The sequence below is a fragment of the Ovis canadensis genome, chromosome 5 (genome assembly GCF_042477335.2).
Source record: "Ovis canadensis isolate MfBH-ARS-UI-01 breed Bighorn chromosome 5, ARS-UI_OviCan_v2, whole genome shotgun sequence".
In the NCBI taxonomy this organism is placed as follows: Eukaryota; Metazoa; Chordata; class Mammalia; order Artiodactyla; family Bovidae; genus Ovis; species Ovis canadensis.
In genome coordinates, this window is record NC_091249.1 from 67,975,040 (window position 1) to 67,992,998 (window position 17,959).

The window sequence follows — 17,959 nt, forward strand, 5'->3', positions numbered from 1 at the left end:
GTCTGTTTATTCTGATGTTTCCACTTTTTTCCTGTCCAAAAGAGATATTACTCTCAAACAAAATACAAGAATATAAGAGTTAAAAATTACTTGCTTATGAATGAATTGTTAGATAAAGATGTTACTCAACTTCTGCTTCTGTTCATGAGAGTAATTACTATATTTACTGATTTTCTTTCTGCTTCAATCCTGGCCCCAGATGAGAAGCCAAGCAAGAAAATTGTTATATGCTTAAATCTTCCTGATTGTTTGGTAGCCTGCAGAAGCCCGTTGGGAATTCTGAGACTATCAGTCAATTTGATAGCTAGTAATGCAAGCTTTTCTTTTTAGAAGTTTTCTTTTTTTTTTTTTTTGTGTTGCATACTCCTCCTCGTGCCACCCCATGATAGTCTCCAGAAAATATATTAAAGGAAACTGGAGTACTTGGTAAAGATGCTGACTTCTGTTAAAGTCATTGAGCCGGATTCACTAGGAGAGAACCTCAACCAGGTCAGGGGATGATGGAACATGAAGGGGTTCTGGAGAGGCTGCCCAGTCCTTCCCTGGGACCTAGATGTCAGTCTCTAAACTTGGAACAAAAAAGGGAAGAACATTCTAATCATGAGCAATATCTGTTAATTATATTGACAGTCATGATAATCTATACACTAACACTTGTACATTCTTATACAAGAAAACTCTGCTTTTTCAGAATGGCAGTTAAATTGTGCTTTGTTATCTTGAAGATGCCTTCTTTTCTCTCTGTTTTACAGTAAATATATCATGGGGAATTGTGCCAGGAAATGATGGTTTGAGCATAGGTCCTTTCCCTCTACTTTCAGCTATATCCGCAGTCATCAAGTGAGGTGGGCGTTTGACAGCTGTGTGCTTATTATGTCAAGTTCCGCAATGAAACCTGATAATTTTGGTAAAAACCAATGTAAGTGCTGAAGATTTGTTTTCACCATCCATGAATATTAATTAGCTAACTCAACTATGACCATTATATTTCTCCCAAGTTATTCTTTATCCCTTAGAAAAGAGTTTGCTCATCAAATTTTGAACCTGTTATTTCAATTTTTTTACTTTTAACAATAAATTGTTGTTTATGAAGACATTTGCCTATAACAACACTGAATGCTTTTGGACAGGACTGATTTGCAAAAGGCAATGAACTTTAACCATAATGTAATAATTATTCTTGGGACTTTGACTTCAATATTATAAGTGCCTAATGGTGCTTTATTTTTTTTAAGTCTTTTAAAGACAATTTTTAAAGCAACACTATAAGCTCACAGATATCCTCTTAAATAGCATTTCTAATGTTCGATCAGCAGAAATTCCCAACCTTTTTGGCACCAGGGATCAGGTTCATGGAAGACATTTTTTCCACAGACCTGCAGTGGAGAGGTTGTTCATTTTGGAATGATTAAAGCTCATCACATTTGTTGTGTACTTTATTTGTATTATTATTACATCAGCTCCACCTCAGAGCATCAGTCATTAGATCCCAGAGGCTGGGGACCCCTGGATGGATGTTGTGGTCTGCAATAAGAATTTCACTGATGGTAGTAGAAGTTCTATATCTCAAATACCTTAGATGGAAGGGGAAATAATGTTTAAAAAAAAACAAACCAGCTTTAGAGGACTGGGTTCTATTGATGGCAGAGCCCCTCATGCCAAAGGTGTATTTGAAAAATGTAATCGCTCACCCTCGTGTATACTTACTGTGTGCTAGGCACTGCTCCAAGCTCTTCACACTTTTGAACTCAATTACTTTTCCCAGCAACCTGATAAGGTAGGTACTTTCTATTTTTTCTTAGTAAAACTGAAAACAGAGAGGTTAAATAATTTATAGACCGGAGATTTGAACCCAGATGGTCTTGATCCCAAGTCCTTGTGCTAAACCACTAGACTGTTTGTTATTATGTTACATATGTGAATGGGGGAAAGGAAATATTTCTAATGAATATACTACTTTGTCTAATGTGTGGTTATCTATATATGTATATGTAATATTGCAATTGGACAGTTGATAATTATATCAGCATCCCCAAATGTGTATATGTTCAAATTGATTTTCAAAATATTTTTTGTAATCTTCTTGTTGGTTACATAACAAATCTCCTAATGTTCATGTTTACTTATATTAGTCATGTAATTTAGTTAATAATGTATAGTGATAAATGATGCATGTTCTGGAGCCAGACTGCCTGGATTTATTCTTACTAGCCATGAACCACTCGCCATTTACACTTACTAGCCATGAACCTTCAGTAACTTAGTTAAGGGCTTTGGGCCTTATATTTCTCGTGTGTAAGAGCAGGATAATAAGCGTATTCATCATGTGTGGTTGCTAGGAGGATTGTTATGAGATAATACATTTAATTATCTATGTCTCATGAGAAACGCTGGGCTGGAAGAAGGACAAGCTGGAATCAAGATTGCTGGGAGAAATATCAATAACCTCAGATATGCAGATGACACCACTCTTATGGCAGAAAGTGAAGAGGAACTAAAAAGCCTCTTGATGAAAGTGAAAGAAGAGAGTGAAAAAGTTGGCTTAAAGCTCAACATTCAGAAAAAGAAGATCATGGCATCCGGTCCCATCACTTCATGGCAAATAGATGGGGAAACAGTGGGAACAGTGTCAGACTTTATTTTGAGGGGCTCCAAAATCACTGCAGGTGGTGACTGCAGCCATGAAATTAAAAGACACTTACTCCTTGGAAGGAAAGTTATGACCAGCCTAGATAGCATATTCAAAAGCAGAGACATTACTTTGCCAACAAAGGTCCGTCTAGTCAAGGCTATGGTTTTTCCTGTGGTCATGTATGGATGCGAGAGTTGGACTGTGAAGAAAGCTGAGTGCCCAATAATTGATGCTTTTGAACTGTGGAGCTGGAGAAGACTCTTGAGAGTCCCTTGTACTGCAAGGAGATCCAACCAGTCCATTCTAAAGGAGATCAGTTCTGGGATTTCTTTGGAAGGAATGATGCTAAAGCTGAAACTCCAGTACTTTGGCCACCTCATGCAAAGAGTTGACTCATTGGAAAAGACTCTGATGCTGGGAGGTATGGGTGGCAGGAAGAAAAGGGGACGACGGAGGATGAGATGGCTGGATCACATCACTGACTTGATGGATGTGAGTTTGAGTGAACTCCAGGAGATGATGATGGACAGGCAGGCCTGGCGTGCTGCAATTCATGGGGTCGCAAAGAGTCGGACACGACTGAGCAACTGAACTGAACTGATCTGAGGGCTTCCCAGGTGTCACTAATAGTAAAGAACCCACCTGCCAATGCAAGAGACATAAGACAGGTGGGTTTGAACCCTGGGTGGGGAAGATCCCCTGGAGGAGGCAATGGCAACCCACTTCAGTATTCTTGCCTGGAGAATCCCATGGACTGAGGAGCCTGGCTTAGAGTCCATAGGGCTGCAAAGAGTTGGACATGGCTGAAGCCAATTAGTACACATGCATCTATGTCTAAGTACTAAGTACTCAATGAATGCATAGTTATTATCATTGCTAAATCTATATAGCAATAGGAAGCAATGGAATTTTATCAGCAACCAAAATGAACTTTTAAAAAACTGTAATGGTAAGGTTTGAACAAACTTTGCATTTCTGAGATCAGCCACATACATTCATTCCAGTGCTTCCCTACAGATTTTGCATTATTTTATAATTTGTCTTTTCATATTTTGGGGTATATAAAAATATGCTTTCTTCACCTTCTGCCCTGGATTCTCCAAATTGGGCTTGTTTACATTGCTAATTTTAGTCTCACAAATATCTTTTCATGTTGGATACTATTGGTTTAAGAACCACTCATACACTGAAGCAGCTGTACTTGAAAATTATACAGTGCTATCCATATTTGATTTTCTTGATGTATTTCATGTTATTTCAAATACTGAAGAAAATGTGTTCATATTTCTGCTTTATGTGCCTTTTTCTTGTCTCTTTCTTAATAAATATAATTTAATTTATAAAGAGATAATGCATAAGTTGATTCATGTTGCAGAAAATATGTTTATGTGCAAAGAAAGAAAATGACTGTCTTGGCCAAGTAAAAATAATTACCATAAAATTTTAATATGTAACATTTCTTAAAATCATAAAGGGATCAGGTTTTATATACTCAATGAGAGTAAAGTCTAGAAATTACTGCAAGTGTAATCTACTACACTTCCTTAGACAGTTCATTTTTTATATTTTTCTGTTAAGATTCCTCCTGACCCTCTCAAGCTACCATGCTTCTCACTACAGTTTAACTCTTTGCTGTTATAATGAATGTCATATTCAACTCTACTTTTATTATTAAACAATATTTCCAGGGCTAGATATGGCTCCTTTGGATGCTTTAAGGCAGATAATTTAAATGTAAGTTTAAGATGTTCTTGTTTAAGTTTGTATTTTACCTCTTGGTGTATATATGCTTGAGCTACAAAATCCTAGTTTTTAATTTTGATATGATTTTCACCTTAATGTTTTGATAATAACAATATCTCACCTGAATAGGGCTTCCCAGGTGGCACAGTGGTAAAGAATTCGCCTGTCAATGCAGGAGATGCAAGAGATGCGTTTGATCCCTGAATCAGGAACATCTCCTGGAATAAGAAATAAAAACCCACTACAATATTCTTGCCTAGAAAATTCTATGGGCAGAGGAGCCTGGTGGGCTACAGTCCATGGGGTCACAAAGAGTTGGACATGACTTAGTAACTGAGCGTGCACACACACACACACACACACTTGCCTTAGTATGAGTTAGATCACAGGGCGCATGATCACAAGTGGCCATGTGAGAGAATCTCCTATGAAGCAGCTGTGAAGCAGCTCCTGTGAATGCTCCTGTGAAGCAGCATACCCTTTAAAAAAATCATTACTCTTACTTTCTTCAATTGTTTCCTTAATGTTAGAGAATGCATATTCTCTGAACAGAAAATGGTTATTATTATGGTCTTGAGAAAGAGCAGGTTACTCTCTCTTAACCATATTGCTTTTAACGTACTTGGATATGATGTTTTATTCTTAAGACTTCTTATTATAACACAGATTAAACTATTTTTTATGAAGATAATTTCATTTTAAAACAGAGGTATGTGAAACAAACTTACAACTTTCATTAAATTCTGAAAATTTGGATCCGGAAATCAAAGGCAAACACATTTTTGCATCTTGATTTTAAATTAAACCATTATGATGTTTTTACTCTTCCCTTGCAGTCTTAAATCTGCAGAAATTAATGAAAATCACAAATCCCCTACTGTCTGAGATAATGAATTTTTCTCTCTGGAAGAAAATATAAGTATTTCTTGATTCTTGCTAAGATTTTATTTTAGAAAGGTTAATTCTCCAAGTCAGGCTTCAGCAATATGTGAACTGTGAACTTCCAGATGTTCAAGCTGGTTTTAGAAAAGGCAGAGGAACAAGAGATCAAATTGCCAACATCTGCTGGATCATTGAAAAAGCAAGAGAGTTCCAGAAAAACAACTATTTCTGCTTTATTGATTATGCCAAAGGCTTTGATTGTGTGGATCACAATAAACAGTGGAAAATTCTGAAAGAGATGGGAATACCAGACCACCTGACCTGTCTCTTGAGAAAGCTGCATGCAGGTCAGGAAGCAACAGTTAGAACTGGACATGGAACAACAGACTGATTCCAAATAGGAAAAGGAGTACTTCAAGGCTGTATATTATCACCCTGCTTATTTAACTTCTATGCAGAGTACATCATGAGAAACGCTGGGCTGGAGGAAGCACAAGCTGGAATCAAGATTGCCAGGAGAAATATCAATAACCTCAGATATGCAGATGACACCACCCTTATGGCAGAAAGTGAAAAAGAACTAAAGAGCCTCTTGATGAAAGTCAAAGAGGAGAGTGGAAAAGTTGGCTTAAAGCTCAACATTCAGAAAATGAAGATCATGGCATCTGGTCCCATGACTTCATGGCAAATAGATGGGGAAACAGTGGAAACAGTGAGAGACTTTATTTTGGGGGGCTCCAAAATCACTGCAGGTGGTGACTCCAGCCATGAAATTAAAAGACGCTTACTCCTTGGAAGGAAAGTTATTACAAACCTAGAGAGCATATTAAAAAGCAGAGACCTTTGCCAACCAAGGTCCGTCTAGTCAAGGCTGTGGTTTTTCCAGTGGTCATATATGGATGTGAGAGTTGGACTATAAAGAAAGCTGAGCACCGAAGAATTGATGCTTTTGAAGTATGGTGTTAGAGAAGACTCTTGAGAGTCCCTTGGACTGCAAGGAGAACCAACCAGTCCATCCTAAAGGAGCTCAGTCCTGGGTGTTCATTAGAAGGACTGATCTTCAAGCTGAAACTCCAATACTTTGGCCACCTGATGTGAAGAGCTGACTCATTTGAAAAGACCCTGATGCTGGGAAAGATTGAGGGCGGGAGGAAAAGGGGATGACAGAAGATGAGATGGTTGGATGGCATCACCGACTTGATGGACATGGGTTTGGGTGGACTCCGGGAGTTGGTAATGGACTGTGAGGCCCTGACAGGGAGGCCTGGCATGACGCGGTTCATGGGGTCGCAAAGAGTCAGACACAACTGAGTGACTGAACTGAACTGAACTGAACTGAATATCATTTAAAAGAGTAGTTGATTTTAGGTTCACAAATATCTTTTCTTTCCTGGACTCTCCAGAAGTTCTTCCTGTCAATTCCAAAACTGGAATGTAATAATAGACCCCTCTTCCCATTCCCTGGAAAGTAAATATCTCAGCTTCACATGAAGATTTTGAGAGGGCAAGAGATTAGACTGAATTCACTGAGATATCTCTAAATTAAAAAAAAAAAAAGACTGATCTTCAAAGACAATCAGGACAGCAAGTGTCTCTGAACATGACCAAAACAATTCTAATTTGACTCGCTTCCCATAATGAAAATTAGTAGCTCACACAGTAAAGAATCTTCCTGCAATGCAGGAGATCCAGGTTTGATCCCAGGGTTGGGAAGGTCCTCTGGAGAAGGGAATGACAACCCATTCCAATATTCTTGCCTGGAGAATCCCATGGACAGAGGAACCTGGTGGGCTACTGTCTGTGGGGTTGCAAACAATCGGACATCCCTTGGCGACTAACACTAGTACTACTACTAAAACTGACAGGAACCTTGACATCATTCATTTCCTACCTTCTGACTTTAAAAGTAAGAATCTGAGGCCAAGATATGTATTGTAAGACCTAAACTTAAACTGCTGCTGTGACATTTCTGACCCTGATGGACTCTAAAAGCCTAGTTTGTAAATTATTGTCTCAATAATTTCATCAACTAGGGGCATAACAGGCAAGGCCCTACCCATCAGGGAAGGCTGCAAACCTGGCTAGTTCTTCTACCAGCCACAGCAGCTGTACCCCTCCTGGTTGTCAACTTAGTTGGTCTTACCTTCCTACAAGTTGGTGAAATTATTCAAAGAGACCAAGCATGTCCCCCACCATGGGAACCAGGGATCACCTCACTCTCCAAACACTGCAAAGTCTGTCTCCCACAGCCCCTGTGGGTTCATTCTATTCTGAGTGCAATATCCACCATCCATGTGAACCTGAAAGACTTGCAGTGTCCCCACAGGAACTGAGTATATGTGATTAATAAACTGATGCCAATCTCATCTGTCTAGTGTTGAGTGTCGTATGTTCAGCTAATCCCTCCTTCACCAACAAGGTGAATAGATGCTCAGAACAAGGGATTTGATCAGGTATGTTAACATGACTTGTGTCAGATTCATCATTGTATCCTTATTGTGACTTGCAGATGGTAGTTGACAAATAAAGATGAGATGGTAAATGAGTAAGTGTAACCATCTAATTACATCAGAAGCTTTGTTAGGTTAAAGGTCATATTAGATTGACTTTGTGTCCTAACTCTAGGGCATAAAATAATGTCGTCTTTTTGGTATGTTTGTATTTTATTTAACAAATATTTGTTGAGAATCTATCGTGTGCCCGTTACTATATGCAACAAATAGACTGCCTGCCTCTTCGTGTATTAAGCTCGAAAGAGTCCTGTTCTTCCACCTCTCCTGCAGGGTGGCTGCACGCTAGCCCTCTTGAGTAGCCTCCTTGGAAAAACACTCCTGTTCCCCAGTACTTCCAGCTTGATGAAGTCATCCTGAGATTCCATCAAGCCAAACTTGCCATTCCTTGTTTGTGAACTGGAATGTCCAGGCCAGGAAAAGTCTCTCATTTGCAGACCTGCTGCTTGGGAGAAAGTTTATAGTAACCTGCCAGTGAATGGCAGTGAAAACGCCCTGCCTTAACTGAGAGGTCCTTATCACTAAGACTCGCTAGTCCTGAGCATTAGTGCACATGAGGTCAGACACTGGGGTAGCGCATATCTTGAGAACACTTTTTGTTTTTGTTTGTTTTCAAGTCAAGTGTGAGTGGATCCGTGCCAATGGGAATCCACAAAAGCACTAATCTAATGCCTTGGCAATAACTTTTCTTAAATTTTTCTGTCATATTCCCAGACAATTGTTCTTGTTCTAGTTATCTATTGCTTTATTTAAAAAAGACCTCAAAATTTGGTGGCTTAAAACAAAAATACTAACATTAATTTTCCCTCCAAATCTGTAAATTTGGGCAGGGCATGGCAAGGATACCTCGTCTGTGTTTCATACGACTTCAGCTGGGGAGGTGGGGGAAGTGGTGCTCAAAGGCTGCTTACTGCAGTCATCTGAAAGTTCTCCTGTGTTTATACATGTCTGACTATTGCTGGCTGCAGGACAGGGCCTTAGCTGGAGCTCTCAACCAGAACATCTACATGAGGGCTCTCCACGTGGCATGGGCTTCCTCAAAATATGGTGACTGGACTAAAGAAGAGCATCCTGAGAAGGAGCACCAGTCAGAATCTGTATCAACCACCATTTCTACACGATCCTCAGAAGTCACACAGCATCACTTCTGATGCATTCTTTTGGCTAGAAACAAGTCATGAAAGCTGATCCATATTCAAAGAAAAGGGAATTAGACTCCAACTTCTGATAGAAGGTTATCAAAGATTTTTTTTTACAGGTTTTAAAACTACTGCTTCCAATGGCATACAAGTGGTAAAAAGAAAAACATGTTTTCTTTTGTAATCAGACAGATTGGTACATACTAGTAGCAATGAAGAAATGAAGTGAAAGAGAATGAAAGAATTCAAAATATGTATTAGATCCTGACATGTGAGTAAAGGGCTGCTTCAAGACTGGGTATGTTAGTTGATATTTTGTAGTTCTGTAGAGATGGTCTGATCATGTGTATTTGGCAGTGCTATTCAGTTACTATTGAAGTATTCTGCTTACTTATTATTATTATTACTTACTTATTATTCTTCAGAAGAACATGGTCTCTAAACCAAACACTGTATTCATAGAATAAAGCAAGTTTGGATAACTATTCTTTGGAGCGCATTCTCTACCTATGATACACAACATTTGCTATTTAGTTTTCTCATGATGCAAAAAAAGGATGACTGTTTTGTTTCTAGAATTTCATATCAGTAGAGTGTTTATGCTGTACTCATTTTGCCCCCTAGTGGCTTCTTATGTCCTCATTCCGTATTTACATTTAATGTTCACATTTTTTTGGAATGTAAGAAGGGAAAGTACCACTCTGTCCCTTCTGCCACATGCCTCATTTTATGTGGGAAGATTAAGACCCAGACAACTTGCGGGACTTGTCTGATGTCACACAGCCAGATAGATTTAGAATTCAAAATTGCTGTCTCATCCAAGTACAAAAAGACCCGCAAAAGTACAGCGCTATTGTTCATTGATGAATAGGAAACAGTGTCAGGCAAGTGGGAGATACTCAGTAAAAATTTGATAATAAAAATAATTAATCAATCAAGATTAGGATGAATATCTTTACATTCCATGCTTTATGATGTTTAATATGTGGTCTGTCTTTTTATCTTCATCATGTCTTTCTATAGCACTTGACACTTGATTTATTTTACTCCACAACTATTTCAAATCCTTCAACTACTTTACCCATCACTCGTTTTGTCATTAGGATTATTACATTGTCATTCACTTGTCCATTCAATTTCAGTGAGTACCAGCTGCCTCAGGCACTGTGCTATCTATAGGGCTACAACAAATTACTTACATTTTTTTAATTAAAAATTTTAAATTATAGTAAAATATATTACCATAAAATTTACTACCGCAACTATTTTTAAGTATACAGTTCAATAGTGTTAAATATATTCACAATGCTGTGCAACCGATCTCCAGAACTTTTTTACCTTGCAAAAATGAAACTCTGTATCCACTAAACAGCTTCCGATTGCCCCTTCCCCCAGCCACAGCTTCCACCCTTCTACTTTCTATTTCTATACAGTTGACTACTTTAGATGCTTCATGTAAGTGGAATCATGCACTATCTTTGTGTGACTAGATTATTTCACTTGGTCTAACATCATCTATATTGAAAATGTGCCAGAGTTTCCTTCCTTTTAAGGCTGAATGATATTCCATTTTATGTATATACCACATTTTGTTTAACCATTCATTCACTGATGGACACTTGGATTGTTTCTACCTTTTAGTTACTGTGAATAAGGCTACTATGGCCATGTACCTGTTTGATACCCTAATTTTACTTTTTTTTTTTTTTGGCTATATACACAGAAGTGGAATTGCTAGATTATTTGGTAATTCTATTTTTAATTTTTTTGAGGGAGTTCCATACTGTTTTCTGAAGTGGATACATTTTATATTCCCACCAACAGTGCACAAGGGTTCCACTTTCTCCACAAACTTGCCAAAGCTTATTATTTTATTTATTTGATGATAGCTGAGCGACTGAACTGAACTGAACTGAATTGTAATAGGTATAAGACAATATCTCATTGTGGTTTTAATCTGGATTTCCTTGGCAATTAGTGATATTGAGCATCCTTTAATATACTTTTTAGTCCTTTGTATAATTAAAAGAGGCACTTAATTCATCACTTGCTTCCTCTGTATACAGAGAAATCTCCTGATAAGAGCCATTTCTTTCCTTTTTTCCTTTGATATGCTCTATCTCCATTTATTTAAGATCTGAATAATGATAAAATAATAACTAAAACTTGCATTACATTTGTATCTATTACATGTGAGGCATTGTCTTAAGTGCCTTATATCATTAACATATTTATTTCTCAAAACATCCTTGTAAGGTGGATACTATTACTATCCTTAGTTTACAGAGGGTGGCATGGAGGCACAAGAAGGCACATGCCTTGTCCAGAGTCACATGGCTGCTAAGCAGTAGAACCAGGATTTGTACCTTTGAAGTTGGCTTCAGAGTCTGTGTGCTTAACCAGATGTATTTTGCTTCTCTGAGAGCCCCTCAATCTTTTTTATACCTTTTTAATATCACCTACATATTATGTGATATCTTCCTCGACACTTCTAATGTACAAGTTTGTATGAATTTGGGTTACAGACAAAAGAAAAAAAAAACTTAAGTGCAAATTGATTGCATTGTAAGAAAAAATTAATTACCCCCATGGATGGCAAATCTAGGGTACAGCTAGCTTAGGATATGTTTGAAACCAGTGGCTCAAACAATTTTACTTATTTCCCAGTGATCTCAGCAAACATCCTCAAACATCTCTTTTGGTCTGATTGAGCACCATGCTTGTCACTGAAATAACGGTGGTGGCAGGGAGCACCAATCAAATGCTCTGATTGATCTGCCCAAGTGAGTCACATGTCCATACTTGAAACAAAGGTGGCATCAATACCACTGAAACCACAGAAACTCGGAGTTGGGGTGGAGGTTGGGCTCAAGGCATCCGTTCATTTTTATTACTACTTTTTTTTTTTTTAAGGGAGAAGGGAGGCTGTGTTTCTCCCTCTAAGAACAAATTTGTAAGATAAACTGATTGTTAGATAGTCCAGGTGCAGGTTGGAAAAGAATTTTCAGACACAGAATATTTCAGAAGGGAGTGAGTTTATTAGGAGCAAAAGGAAGAGATAATGTGGGCTCTACAAGCATAGTAGGTCCACCTCTTAACAGATCAAGAAGAGTCAACAGTTACCTGGGTTAGTAGCCAGTTTTTATAGCCTCAAGACAAAGAAAACTGCTGCTGGAAGGTTGGCATTAGATGATTGGTTAGGGCACTGTAAGGTGACTACTGGGGTGGGCATTTTTGCTTAATTTGGGGTCAGGAAGCTTGCTGATGATGATCAGGGGGCTTTTGGCAACAGTTAAAAAGGTTTCAGTCAGTTTCAGAGGTGCTGTTGGTTCTCTGCTCCACCTCTTTAGCTGTGGTAGAAGGCCTCACACCTGGGGCCTTGGGGCAGGACTCAACACTATTACTTTTTAAAAGCTTTTGCTTATATGGTTTGAGTAATTTAAAAATCTAACATAAATTTAATGATTGTACCAGACACTATAGTATGTATTACACATATTCACAATTAACCCTTACAAGAGCACTGTGGTGCAGATGCTGTTATCACTTTGTTGATGAGAAAACTCAGGTGTACGTGGAACAGGAAGCAATAACTGGTCATCAGCGACCCAGTTTATAAGTGGTGCAGGCAAGATTCTCCCCCAGCCAGGCTGGCTTCAGAACCTTTTCTCCAACTCTATTGTAAAGGAGGGTGCTTGTCCCATACAGACACTGAAGCTCAAGAAAGAAACAGAAGAATTTATCGCGTATGTCAATGCCTGGTGTTCACCATTAGGAAAGACATCAGGGACCCTCATCTGGCCAGTTCAGCTTACATTTAACACTTAAGTCTTAACATTAGCAATTAAAGTTTACATATAAATAGGGAAAATATAAATATATGGTTTACTGTATCAAGTTATGTGAGACACTGATTTAAAAATAAAAAAGAATGGTCATTGGTCCTTGTTCAGAGTCTAAGAGAGTATGATTAAGAGTTAAAAAATTTATCCATGCTATTAGACCTATTCATCATCAAAAACATTGAATATTTTATTTGTAAGAACTTTAGTAACATTTCAGTTTTGCAGTGAAAAAAACCTTAACTGTTAAATCTCTGAAAATATTTTATCTTAAAGAAAAAAGAAAATTTTAACCAGTTTGCTTAAGCAAGTGCCAAGATCTCTTCCATGTGCCCACATTTTCTTTTCAAGGCACATCCAATAAACAGCCAGAGCATCAAAGGCAAAATGCCAAAGGTACATTAAATGTTTAGTATATTGGAAAAAGTGATTAAGGTAAGAGATTTTTCACATTTTCTTTTAGAATCACCATTCTTTAATGTAGTATTGGAAAAAAAAAAAAAGCACAAACATGGAGGAAGAATCATTCCAGAGTCAATTTTTTCACTAGTTTGGTGATATTTGGGCTCCCCTTGTAGTTAGTTATTTAGGCAGATATTTAGGCAGCAGAGGTGGCTCAGACGGTAAAGCCTCTACCTGCAATGCAGGAGACCCGGGTTCGATTCCTGGGTCGGGAAGATCCCCTGGAGAAGGAAATGGCAATCCACTCCAGCACTCTTGCTTGGAAAATCCCATGGATGGAGGAGCCTGATAGGCTACAGTCCATGGGGTCGCAAAGAGTCGGACACGACTGAGCGACTTTACTCACTTTCACTTGTAGTTAAACTGTTAAAGAATCTGCCTCCAATGCGGGAGACCTGGGTTGGGAAGATCCCCTGGAGAAGGGAATGGCTACCCAATTCCAGTATTCTGACCTGGAGAATTCCATGGACAGAGGAGCCTGGCAGGCCACAGCCCACGGGATCGCAGAGTTGGACACGACTGAGCAACTTTCACTCACTCACTCACTGTGATATTTAGTGGGTTCTTTTTTTTTTTTTTTTTTGGGTTTCAATTACCTCAACTGGAAAATGCTGGAAGAAAAACTGGAATGTCGATGCATCAATTCGTCCATTCATTCTATAAGTCTTTGTTGGACACCTCTCATGTGCTAGGCATGGTGCCAATGCTGTGGATACACTCTAGTGCTGAGCAAAAGCAGGTGTGAGTCCTGCCCTGACAGAGCATACAGTGTCTTTGGGGAAGACAAACCTGGTTCAAATAATCACTTATCAAATAGTCATAGGACTCCTTAGGACTTTTCAGTGCCTGTTTCACATACACATAAACATGAAGGAATAAAGTACAAATTATCATATGTGTTTATTGGAGAGATCTGATGAATCTTCCTTTGTTTCTTTGACTCATTTCCACCCCTCTCTCAGACTGTCAGCTAAGGATACTGCAAATCACTCATGGCAATTTTCTATATGTCAGTGACATAGTGCATTGACCTGGCTTATTATTATAAATAGTATTTACTGTGTATATTCAATGCTTAATTTCAGATAATATTCCAATCTTCATTTTCATCTCATTCTTGGAACTGCATTTTTTTTCCACAAGGAGAGGTTGAAAAATAACAGCTCTTCATCCTGAAGTTGGCTTCCCAGGTGGTGCTAGTGGAAAAGAACTGGCTTGCCATTGCAGGAAATATGAGACATGGTTTCTATCCCTGGGTTGGAAAGATCCCCTGGAGAAGGGAATGGAAACCCATTCCAGTATTCTTGCTTGGAGAAGCCCATGGACAGAGGAACCTAGTGGGCTACAGTCCACGGGGTGGCAAAGAGTCAGACATGACTGAAGTGACTTAGCACACACGCACACTCCTGCAGTCTGTTGTGATGTCATTTTGTTTCTTCAAAGAGTTTCAAAGGTAAGAACTAAAGAAAGAAAGAGACAGGTGGGTTTATTCTTATAGCTATGCCAGGGTTCCTCCTTTCGTTCAGATCTCAGTTTTGTTGATACAACATGGATAAAAACGTGAAGTGTCTTTACTCAATAATTAATGACCTGAGGCTAGCGAGAGGTAGACTTCTTAATTGCTTATTTATTTATTACAGTTCCTCTTTGGCAGTTCTTCTCTGAATTGCTTCATATACCTTAGGTCAGGTTGTTAATTAAATCTTTTGTAAAGGTTTGGTTTTACCTGTAAAAACTCTCCTACAGGTCCCTGATATCTCTAAGTTGGGCTGAATGTGTGAGAGGAAGAGGCTATTTGTTGAGTGCCAACCAATGGCTTTGTTTAGGATATTTTTGCCAGCAGCTCTTCCACCTCAGGCTGTTATTTCATGAAAAGATACATACACGAGTCACGGCTTCTGCAACCACCCCTCCAGCTCCACCGGAAGTGGACGTGGTTGGCTTAGCAGAGGGCACTCTTCCCTCTGAATCTAGCTTATGTGTACTGCTAGGAAGAAAGCTGGTATCTCTGGAGTTGTTTTTCGCTAGGATAGGCAAGAGGCTCTGATAAACTGCAGTCATTATAAGTTTCTGGCTCTGTCACAACAGCAAGGCTGCTTTGATGTAGAAGTTAGACAAAAATTTTGATTGATAATGAACATATCCAAATCTTAAAATTTCACCCAGGTTTTACTGTTGATGTGATCCTTCTCTGCAAATTTTTGTTTGGTACTTACAGCAAAAAGCTAATAAATATTTGCCTTGTGTCACTTGTAGATTTACTGTTACCTACTGTTAGCTGTGGAGAAGGCAGTGGCACCCCGCTCCAATACTGTTGCCTGGAAAATCCCATGGATGGAGGAGCCTGGTGGGCTGCAGTCCATAGGGTCACTAAGAGTCGGACACGACTGAGCAACTTCACTTTCACTTTTCATTTTCATACATTGGAGAAGGAAATGGCAACCCACTCCAGTATTCTTGCCTGGAGAATCTCAGAGACAGAGGAGCCTGGTGGGCTGCCGTCTATGGGGTCGCACAGAGTCGGACACGACTGAAGCGACTTAGCAGCAACAGCAACTGTTAGCTGTAGGGAACCATTGAGGCCAAATTCTCATGTTAGGTTTTCCTTTTTCTTGTGCCTCTCCACAGAAGGTCCATGAAAATATAAAACTAGTTTTAATGATTCATTTTCTGGTAGAGTAATACATCTGGAGATGGGCTCTTTAGCCTGAAACTTTCTTAACCCGTAAAGGATACTAAACTACAAGTGGCTTGGCTGATGGTGAAAAGTGAGACATTTCAACGTCTAGAAATTTTGCCACTGGGCAGCATCAATAAAGGACTGAATAAGGGTAGGGGTTGAAGAACGGGCAGGTGGGAGAGTGTGTAGCCTGAAGAGACCAGAGGGGTGATAGCTTACTGTTCTTTTCAGTCAAATATCATCCTCTCCTGCTCTACTCCAACCCCTGTTACACACACAAAGGTTGAGAATCAATACTGAATTAAAACCTTGAAGAGCTAATCCTCCAACCCAGAAATGCCAAAAGGAAGATAAATGGTTAATTCATAACATCATCAAAGACAAGCCCTGAGGTCTTGTTAAGGCCTTGTACTCATGTATGATAACCTGATGGCACCACACACTTGTAAGCATTTTTATAAACATGATGAATACTAATGGCATCAAAGAATTCACTTAGACTTTTTGGAATTTTCAATGATGCCAGACACTGTTTATACTTTATTTGAGTACCAGTTCTGTAAGTATTTAATGCATAATTTTTAACCTACTTGGGGAATGCACACTGTTTGGAAATTTGCATGAACTCTCTGGAATCTCTAGAAAATGCACAACAGGTATATGGGGTTTCACACACAATTTCATGGATTTTGTGAAGTCTCCTCATGGACCTGGGCTTCCCTGGTGGCTCAGACAATAAAGAATCCACCTGCAATGCAGGAGACCTGGGTTGGATCCCAGCGTTGGGATGATCCCCTGGAAAAGGAAATGGCAACCCACTCCAGTGTTCTTGCCTGGGAAACCCCATGGGCACAGAGAATCCCATGGGAAATCCCATGGAAGAACTCGATATTTGAAAGCAAACTGGGCGAGGTAACGCGGGCTTCGCGGGATAGTTTCCCGTCTGAGTGGCGATGTTGTCAGGCACCTGCACAATGCACAGTGATCTTGGGGTTTCTTAGGATTGCCAGCAGCCCCCCCCTTTTCTTCCATCAGAACATGGCACTGGCTTATTCATTCACCTGCTTGTCACATTCCTTCCTCTTTTTTGAGAGGAAATAGATGGCTATCTTATTTTTCTTCCTCCTCTAGAATAGTTCTAAAGACTTCACATGGCCCCATGTCAGAGGCACTTATTGCATGCAGGATGAGGCTGACAAACCACAACCTGTTAAGAGAGAGAGGGGAAATCCACCAGAAAGTGGCTTTGGAAGGAACTTCAGGTTCGTTGTGGGTAACCAGGCCCACAGAGAGCAATGAATTACATAAACACAAATGAATATGTCTGTATTTTGTGACCCCCCTCCCACTCACCCAAAGTCAGGCACTTAGTCACTTTTCCCTCTGTGTCTCCTTTTCTCTGTTATACCTCGATTATAGCTGCTATCACCGCACTGGAATTATTTGTTTATGAGTCTGTCTCTCTTACTAGACTATGAGCAATTCCAAGACAGAGTCCATGGCTTATTTATCTCTGTACCCCAATCCAGTGGGGTTAAGAGTGCAGGGTTAAGAGTGCAGGCTTTGGAGTCAGACTGTCTGCATTCAAATCCACACTCTGCGCATGGGAGGAGGACCATTCGGGCAAGCTACTTAACTTGTCTGAGCCTTGGTTCTCTTCCTTTCCTCCTTCCTTCCTCCCTCCTTCCCTCTCTCTTCTATCTTTTCTTCCTTTCATTCCTCAATTTCCTTTGCACCTAAAAGTATCACATTACTAAGTTGTATCGGTTTATTGTGAAGAGTAAATGAAATACTGTTTATCACAGTGACAGTCACTATAGACAATAATAATGGTATCTCAGTTCCGTGTCCGACTCTGCAACCCCATGGACTGCAGCACGCCAGGCTTCCTTATCCATCACCAACTCCAGGAGCTTGTTCAAACTCAAGTCCATTGAGTCAGTGATGCCATCCAATCATTTCATCTTCTCTCAGCCCCTCCTCCTTCTCCCTTATATCTTTCCCAGCATCAGGGTCTTTTCCAATGGGTTAGTTCTTTGCATCAGGTAGCCAAAGTATTGGAGCTTCAG